Raw genomic sequence first — 8278 nt, forward strand, 5'->3', positions numbered from 1 at the left:
CATGTGTTGTGAACTCGCCGCTGAAGCACGGTTGGTGTCGTGAAGCCTTGCGCACGCGCATTTCTCCCGAATAGGGTGCCCGATGAGTGCCCAAAAAGCGCTGCAATATGGCCGCTGAGTGGAGGGACTTGCCCAAAAGGACTTTGAGGAAATCAGCTGGAACCTGCCACTCTCCGCCCAGACGCCGGCCACACACGCCAGGGCAGGGCCGCGGGCAGCGAGGTTGCGGTGTGTATTGCAGTGTGTAATGTGTAGTGTGTGTACTGCATTGTCTGTAGTGTGTGTATTGCAGTGTGTAATGTGTAGTGTGTGTACTGCAGTGTGTAATGTGTAATGTGTGTACTGCAGTGTGTAATGTGTAGTGTGTGTATTGCAGTGTGTAATGTGTAGTGTGTGTATTGCAGCATGTAAAGTGTAGTGTGTGTATTGCAGTGTGTAATGTGTATAGTGTGTGTATTGCAGTGTGTAATGTGTAGTGTGTGTATTGCAGTGTGTAATGTGTAGTGTGTGTACTGCATTGTCTGTAGTGTGTGTATTGCAGTGTGTAATGTGTAGTGTGTGTACTGCAGTGTGTAATGTGTGTACTGCAGTGTGTAATGTGTAGTGTGTGTATTGCAGTGTGTAATGTGTAGTGTGTGTATTGCAGCGTGTAATGTGTAGTGTGTGTATTGCAGCGTGTAATGTGTAGTGTGTGTATTGCAGTGTGTAATGTGTATAGTGTGTGTATTGCAGTGTGTAATGTGTAGTGTGTGTATTGCAGCGTGTAATGTGTAGTGTGTGTATTGCAGTGTGTAATGTCTATAGTGTGTGTATTGCAGTGTGTAATGTATAGTGTGTAATGTGTAGTGTGTGTATTGCAGTGTGTAATGTGTAGTGTGTGTATTGCAGTGTGTAATGTGTAGTGTGTGTAGTGCAGTGTGTAATGAATTTCCCCTGGGGATCAATAAAGTCTATCTATCTATCTATCTATCTATCTATCTATCTAATGTGTAGTGTAGAGTAGTGCGTGTGTGTAGTGTGTGTATTGCAGTGTGTAATGTGTAGTGTGTGTACTGCAATGTGTAATGTGTAGTGTGTGTAGTGCAGTGTGTGTGTAGTGTGTGTATTGCAGTGTGTAATGTGTAGTGTGTGTATTGCAGTGTGTGTAGTGTGTGTATTGCAGTGTGTAATGTGTAGTGTGTGTATTGCAGTGTGTGTAGTGTGTGTATTGCAGTGTGTAATGTGTAGTGTGTGTATTGCAGTGTGTGTGGCACTCCTGCTGCTGCTGAGTCAGAGGCTGCTGCTGTGCTGGGATGACCACAAGCAACTCATAGTCTGTGTGTAGTGTAGTGTAGTATAGTGTAGTGTGTGTGTGTAGTGTAGTGTAGTGTAGTGTGTGTGTGTAGTGTAGTGTAGGGTAGGGTAGTGTAGTGTAGTGTAGTGTAGTGTGTGTGTGCAGTGTAGTGTAGTGTAGTGTGTGTGTGTAGTGTAGTGTGTTGTGTTTGTGTAGTGTAGTAGTGTGTGTGTGTGTGTGTGTGTAGTGTAGAGTAGTGTGTGTGTGTGTGTAGTGTAGTGTAGTGTGTGTGTGTTTGTGTGTAGTGTGTGTTTGTCTGTGTAGTGTGTGTGTGTGTGCGTGTGTGTTTGTAGTGTAGAGTAGTATGTGTGTGTGTAGCGTAGTGTGTGTGTGTGTGTGTGTAGTGTGTGTAGTGTAGAGTAGTGTGTGTGTGTGTGTGTGTGCGTAATGTAGAGTAGTGTGTGTGTGTGTGTTTGTAGTGTAGAGTAGTATGTGTGTGTGTGTGTGTGTGTAGCGTAGTGTGTGTGTGTGTGTGTTTGTGTGTAGCGTAGTGTGTGTGTGTGTGTGTGTCACTGCTGCTGGTGCTGTGTTCACCACATGTAGCTCTGTGCCCACTGTCCAGGCAGCGCCAAGCCACCAGGAAACTTTACGGCACTGTTTATTCCAGCCCTCCAGATGGCAATGACTCACCACCACAGCCTCTTGCTTTCACACACACACACACACACACACACATTTTCCTTTCTCCCAAGGTCTGTGTAGTGTGTGTAGTGTAGTATGTAGTGTGTAGTGTGTTTTGTGAAGTGTGTGTAAAGTGCATAGAGTGGTGTTTGTGTAGTGTGTGTGGCCTAGGACAGCCTCTGTAATAACCTAGTCCACCTCATGTGCTACATGAACATCTGTTCTTCTCCAAAGCCCTCCGCACTGAGCCCCACATCACACACACACACACACACACATCCAGTGACGGACTGGACGGTCTGGCATTTGGGCAGAAGCCAGAAGGGCCGCGGCACCTCGTAGGCCGTTTGGGCCGGCCAATTACGGAGCTGCATGCTTGTCGGGTTTGCGCGGCCCATTTATCGTAAAGACGGTTTTACAATATCTCTCGGCCCACTATCAAGCATCAATAGTGTTAGATGGCTTCGAATAAGCCATTTATCTCTAACTCCCTTTTCCTCCTTCATAGTAGTAACCTGATCAGTATTTATACCAGATATGAGTCTCTATACTACAGTCATGGTGACCCTCAATATTTACATCAGTTTACATTATTTTGTAACCTTATTCAATCAAATCTTTTATTTTATTATTGGTTTACAAAAGTTAGGCTACATAAAGCAATGACTTCTGGGAATTTCAAAACCGAATGCGTCTAGCCTACTTCCTTCAGCACGGGGAATTGCCGATCTAGCATGCCTTGATCCTCGGAATTTTCCCCTTATAAAAGCTAATAAACTGCCCCCAAATGCACTTCGAAACATAAGATAATGTCTGCTTAAATTCAGTGAAGGTGCTACGGTTGAAATTCTACATTGACACATCTCGCCACGCACTGGGACAGTCTGAAAAAGTCTCCTCTAAACGAGTATACAGCCAAAGCGTCGGACTTTGATGATGCCGCGGAGATATAAGATACAGAAATAAACCTGGTGAGCAAAAAATGTGCTACCTGCAAGAATTGTGCAATCTGTTGCTATTTCCTTCTCCAGCAGTTAAACCTCTTTACCTGTGCCTACAACTATATATGGTTAGCAAATGAATTCCTACTAACACTGTCATAGGCTACTCAAGTGGCATGCAAACGGAGTTTTTCCACTCTTAAATTCATCAAGAATCTAAGGACACGATTGTCACAGGATAATTTGGAGGCCTTTATGCTGATGGCGACAGAGAAAGAGGTCCTATAATGAACTTGGATGCTGATGACGTGATAGACAGGGTTGCGGAGAAGAGCAAGCTCCTTCCCACCTTGTTAACTGCATGACGTTAATTAAGCCACGTTTGTGGAGCGGCTGCTCTGATGGGTTTCCCGTTTATCAACAAAACTACATTCGCGCGCAGCCGTGGGAGCAGAAGACGCTTGGTGCCACAACGTTATGAACTTGACTTATAGTCGGCTGCTGTAAGCTACAATCGTAATTTTTTATATACCCCTGGTCCCCTGTTGTCTCAATGATAATAACATCTCATTTCAGGCTATATTTCAGAGTTTGCCGTTCATTTGCATTAACATCGTCTTTAATCATTTTTGGCGAAGACATGCATTCGTTTAGGGATATTGAACATATTGAACATTCTCTAACCATCGTGATTTCGAATTGGTGCAGTTTTCAGCACAAAAACTAATTTTGTTCTTTTCATGGAGAGCACTGCTCTATGCTGTTCTATGGTGCTTTCTGCATCTTGCGCACGCATGTTTTCGTGACGTTACATAGAAATCCATGTATTCTAGGCTATTCTTTTTTCATTTTCATTTTTTGGAGTTGTGCATTGATATATCCATGTTCTTGGTTCAGTCTTTATGCATATTAAAGTTAGAGTTCATCACCAATGGGGCTACAAACGTGTTATGTCCGTGCATGTGAAGTTATATCTGTGTGTTGCGGGCTCATGCACACACTTGCATGCGCGTCCCCGTGTGGGCCACTGGTTGGTGAAAATGCCAGGGCCGTTTTTTAATCCCAGTCCAATCACACACACACACACATCACACACACACACACACACACACACACACACACATCACACACTCGCCCCCATGGCAGAAGGAGCCAGCTGGGTGGACGGGGCTTTCCAGCTTCGCAGCCCACTGCAGGTGTTTGTGTGTGTGTGTGTGTGTGTGTGTGTGCCCACTGCAAGCTGCAGGAGATTAAGAGAAATTAGCGAGGGTCCGAGTCCACTCTCATTTGAAACAGCTGGTCTCTTAGTAGCAGGGTTTGGAAGTTGCTGGAGAAATATATATTACAGTTTTTTTCGATCGTTTTGATGTCAACTCTGACATCACATTCTCAAAACAGTTAACACCCGTGTCTGAACAAAAGCAGACACATTTTGCTTGCAAAAGGCTTACTCTCTCAAAACACTTACTGTAAAACAGGCAGCTAAAGCAAATCTTGCCGTCAAACAACACATCCTGTCATCAAATCACTGTGTGGTTTCAATCAATCATTACACACTGGACAACAAAATGCAAAATATACTTCTCAAAATGAGCATTTTTTGCTATGTCTGTTCCATTTCTTTCTCATTTTTCTGGTATGAGAAAAAAATGAAAAGACAACATGTACTGAATAAAAAAGAATTGTATTCATTCCTTCCAAGATGGAACTGTCATTGTCATTGAACTACAACTTCTCATTTTTCATCAAAATAGACCTACAGTAAACACCTTTTGTACTGTTTTCTTCACCAAATAGGCTATACAATAATTTCTCTAAATGTGCCTTAGATCTAGCCTACTTGCAAATAGCAACACAGAACAGACATGGCATTTCTTATGGGTAATGAATGATTTCTGGTTGAAGACACACCCCTTCTCCTGGTAAGCAAACTGCACTGGGTCGAGTGCACAGCACACCTGGGGCCTTAGACATCCTCCACACACCTTCTCCTGGTAAGCAAACTGCACTGGGTCGAGTGCACAGCACACCTGGGGTCTTAGACATCCTACACACCCACCTACGCCTGGCGTACGGCACACCTGGGGTCTCAGGAGATGGAGCAGCAGCCGTTCCAGGATGTGATGTCAGCAGCAGTGACGTCATGGCAACAGGCCTGAAGTCGTTGAGTTCACTGGGGTGTGTGCCTACTGTGCAACTGGTGTGAGGCATGATGGTCTGAGGAACCAGCGTGTTGAAGTGACTCCCCCAGTTCCACAGCACAGGACCAGGAGAGGGGATCAGATCTCTCAACGATCTGTGTGAGGCACTACAGAAAGTGCGTCATCAGACCTGCACGTTTAGGAAGTTAAGGAATTCTCTATATCTATCTCTAATAGCGAAATTATTGTGTAGCCTGTCTTGTGTAGCAAGACTTTGATTAATCATCATCATGATTCACAAGATGGATTAATCCAACCAGGGATAGGCCTGCAGAAAATAGGATCTTTGTTTATGTTTTGCAACTTGTCACTGATGTGACAGGTCAATGTTAAATAGGCTAGGCTACAACAGATTGTTTAATGGTTGACACAATTATTTTAATCAATGACAATGTTTAGCCTAATTCTGATAGCAAAATTAGTGCTATGGAGCAGAGTTTTCACTTTACATGGAACATTGCTTTATATCATTTTATATCATTACAGGTGCTCTAAGCGATGTTGGGTAACGTCACTTCTGTTGATGTTCAACTCCTTCACCCTCCCTCCCATGCAATTGAAACTCTCCTAAACGTGCATCTCGTCGGTGATTGGTTGGAACAGTTTGTTATGTTTTTATGGTCCAGGCTAAACCAAGTTGTATTTGTTGCTGTTTTTGGAGCCTGGGCTGCCCATAGAGACCACATTTTTAGTGTATTCGGGGCACAGGCAGCTAGCGGATGGTGAGGTGGCGTTTGCTGTATGTGACAAAAAATATTTTAACTTAGAAACCACGTAACATCGCTTAGAGCACCTTTAAGTCCATGGTGTCCTCATCAGCTTGGCCACCACTAATTGTTTCATTGTTAGAACACATGAGGCCGTATTCATGAAGCATGTTATCTTATCCTAAATCCCACTAAAAGTTTTTAGCTAGAGGTTTTCTCTTAAAACCTAGGCTATTCACGAGAGCCGCTTTGACCTAGCCTACTCTTCGTGAGGAAAAATGACAACTCCTAAGATAAGAGAGGAGCTCCGTTGCTATGGTTGACGTCATTACTCATGCACAAGCTTGATTGAAGTGACCACCTTAATTGGCTGATGATTATAACGCAGGAATGATGTCAAAAATATCCCCTACGATGATGATCTTTACTGGTGAGAATGCCATGTGCTACACAAGTTTTGCGAAGGACGGAAGATGATGAATAAATAGCCTAAATGAATAAAGAGTAAGCAAATAACCTAGTGGTCTAATGAAATAGGCCACCTGGTTGATGCAGTATCTTTGCCCCAACTTAGTCAGTATCAGCATATCTGCATCTCCATCTGGTGTGTTTACAAAACAATGTGTCAAGACAACACCTGCCCTCAGGTGTGTGTGTATAGGAGTGTTTGACTTACTCACTGTTTTTCCCCAGATACATTTTCAGACTGGATTTTCCAGATGCACACGCGCTAACACAATATCAAAGACCTAATTCTAGTAAATGTTTTGAACCTACAGTATGAAGTTCCTGCTAAGTTAGACAAGACTGAACCTGCAAATAAGCAATAGAAAGCTGTTTCAGACCCATAGGAGAACTGCCCCCCCCCTCTCTCTCTCCATCCCTCCCTCCCTTTCTGCCCTCATTCTTCCTCCTGCTCACCCCATCCCTCCCTCTCTTCCCTGGCCAAACAGGATCTGTTGGATCTCTCTAAAGCGTTTCCTCAGAGGCGAAGAATGCAGGAGCACAAAGGACTGGAGCCTGCTCAGGCTTGCTCTCCGCATTCCCTCCTCTTTCATCCCTCTCTCCTCTCCTTTCTCGTCACCCCTCTCTCCTCTCCTCCTCTCCTCTCTCTCTCTCATTCTTTCCCCTGCTCTTTACGTCTCTATTCAGTTAGTTGTGTGGTTTTGGAAAAGGGGATGACATTGTTCCCTTCACTCGTTCTCTACACTTCAGTTCTCTTCTCTTCTGTCTTGCCCTCCTTTCTCCTCTCGTTTCTTCTCTTCGTCTCTTCTATCCTTCTTTCTACTCTCTTCTACTCTCTCTCTTCTCTTCTCTTCTATCCTCCACAGTCCTTGCATCCCTTCTTCCCCAGCCTGGTCTGCTCTCTCCTGGCTCCTTCGTGAGGCATCAGAAAGAGCAGTTGCTTCTCTCTCAATCAAATCCTCAATCCTGTGTGTGTGTGTGTGTGTGTGTGTGTGTGTGTGTGTGTGTGTGTGAGAGAGAGAGAGAGAGAGAGAACGAGAGAGAGAAAATAAATAAATAAAGATAAACAAAGAAGAAAAGAAAAGAGAAAATCATTTGTGGGCGAAACAGTGTTGTCAGTCTGATCACCATGGTTACCTCGGGTGGGCAGACCGCAGACGAGTGGCGCATCACCATTTAGTCTGTCTGAGCATGTGTGACTGACAGGAAGCCCCGGCGGGCGGCGCACGTACCACACGCCAGCCTGACCCCCCAAACCGCCCCCACCAGTCCCATCAGTCAGAGCCACAGCCCCGGATGTGACTCAACGCAGGTGGGATTGAAATCACTGTTACTCAGTTATGAGTGCTGCTCAAATCACGGGTACTCAGTTCTAAATGCTGTGGGATTTAAATCCCTGACTCAGGGGTTGTGACCTTGAACAACTCTTGATTACGATATCAATGAAATACCCTTGATGTTGCCCCCCCCCCCCCTTCACCCACCCCCCACCCCACGCTTTCTCTCAGTGAAAGGAAACAACAGGCAGTCGGCTGGACTTGCCTCAATTTCAAGCCGCTCAAATGGTGTGTGATTGTCTTGTGTTAATATGTGTTTCTCGCAAGTTAATGTCTCCACACGCCCTGTAAGGCACAAGCTCAGCACATGGAGACTTACATCTTAAAAGGGGATGTGTTCAAACAACTACAGCAGAGCTGGAAGAGGGTTTGGCACACTCACACACACACACACACACACACACGCACACACACACACACACACACACACTCACACACACACACACACACACACACACACACACACACACTACAGACCCACACACACACACACACTACAGACCCACACACACACACACACACACACACACACACACACAGACACAGACACACAGACACACACACACACACACAGACACACACACACACACACAGACAGACACACACACACACCTTTTCCGAACACCTGCGATTCTTAAGACGCCTGTAATCCCCTGGTCTCTTTGATCGTGTC

This window comes from Alosa sapidissima, chromosome 8, assembly GCF_018492685.1.
Source record: "Alosa sapidissima isolate fAloSap1 chromosome 8, fAloSap1.pri, whole genome shotgun sequence".
Classification (NCBI taxonomy): domain Eukaryota; kingdom Metazoa; phylum Chordata; class Actinopteri; order Clupeiformes; family Clupeidae; genus Alosa; species Alosa sapidissima.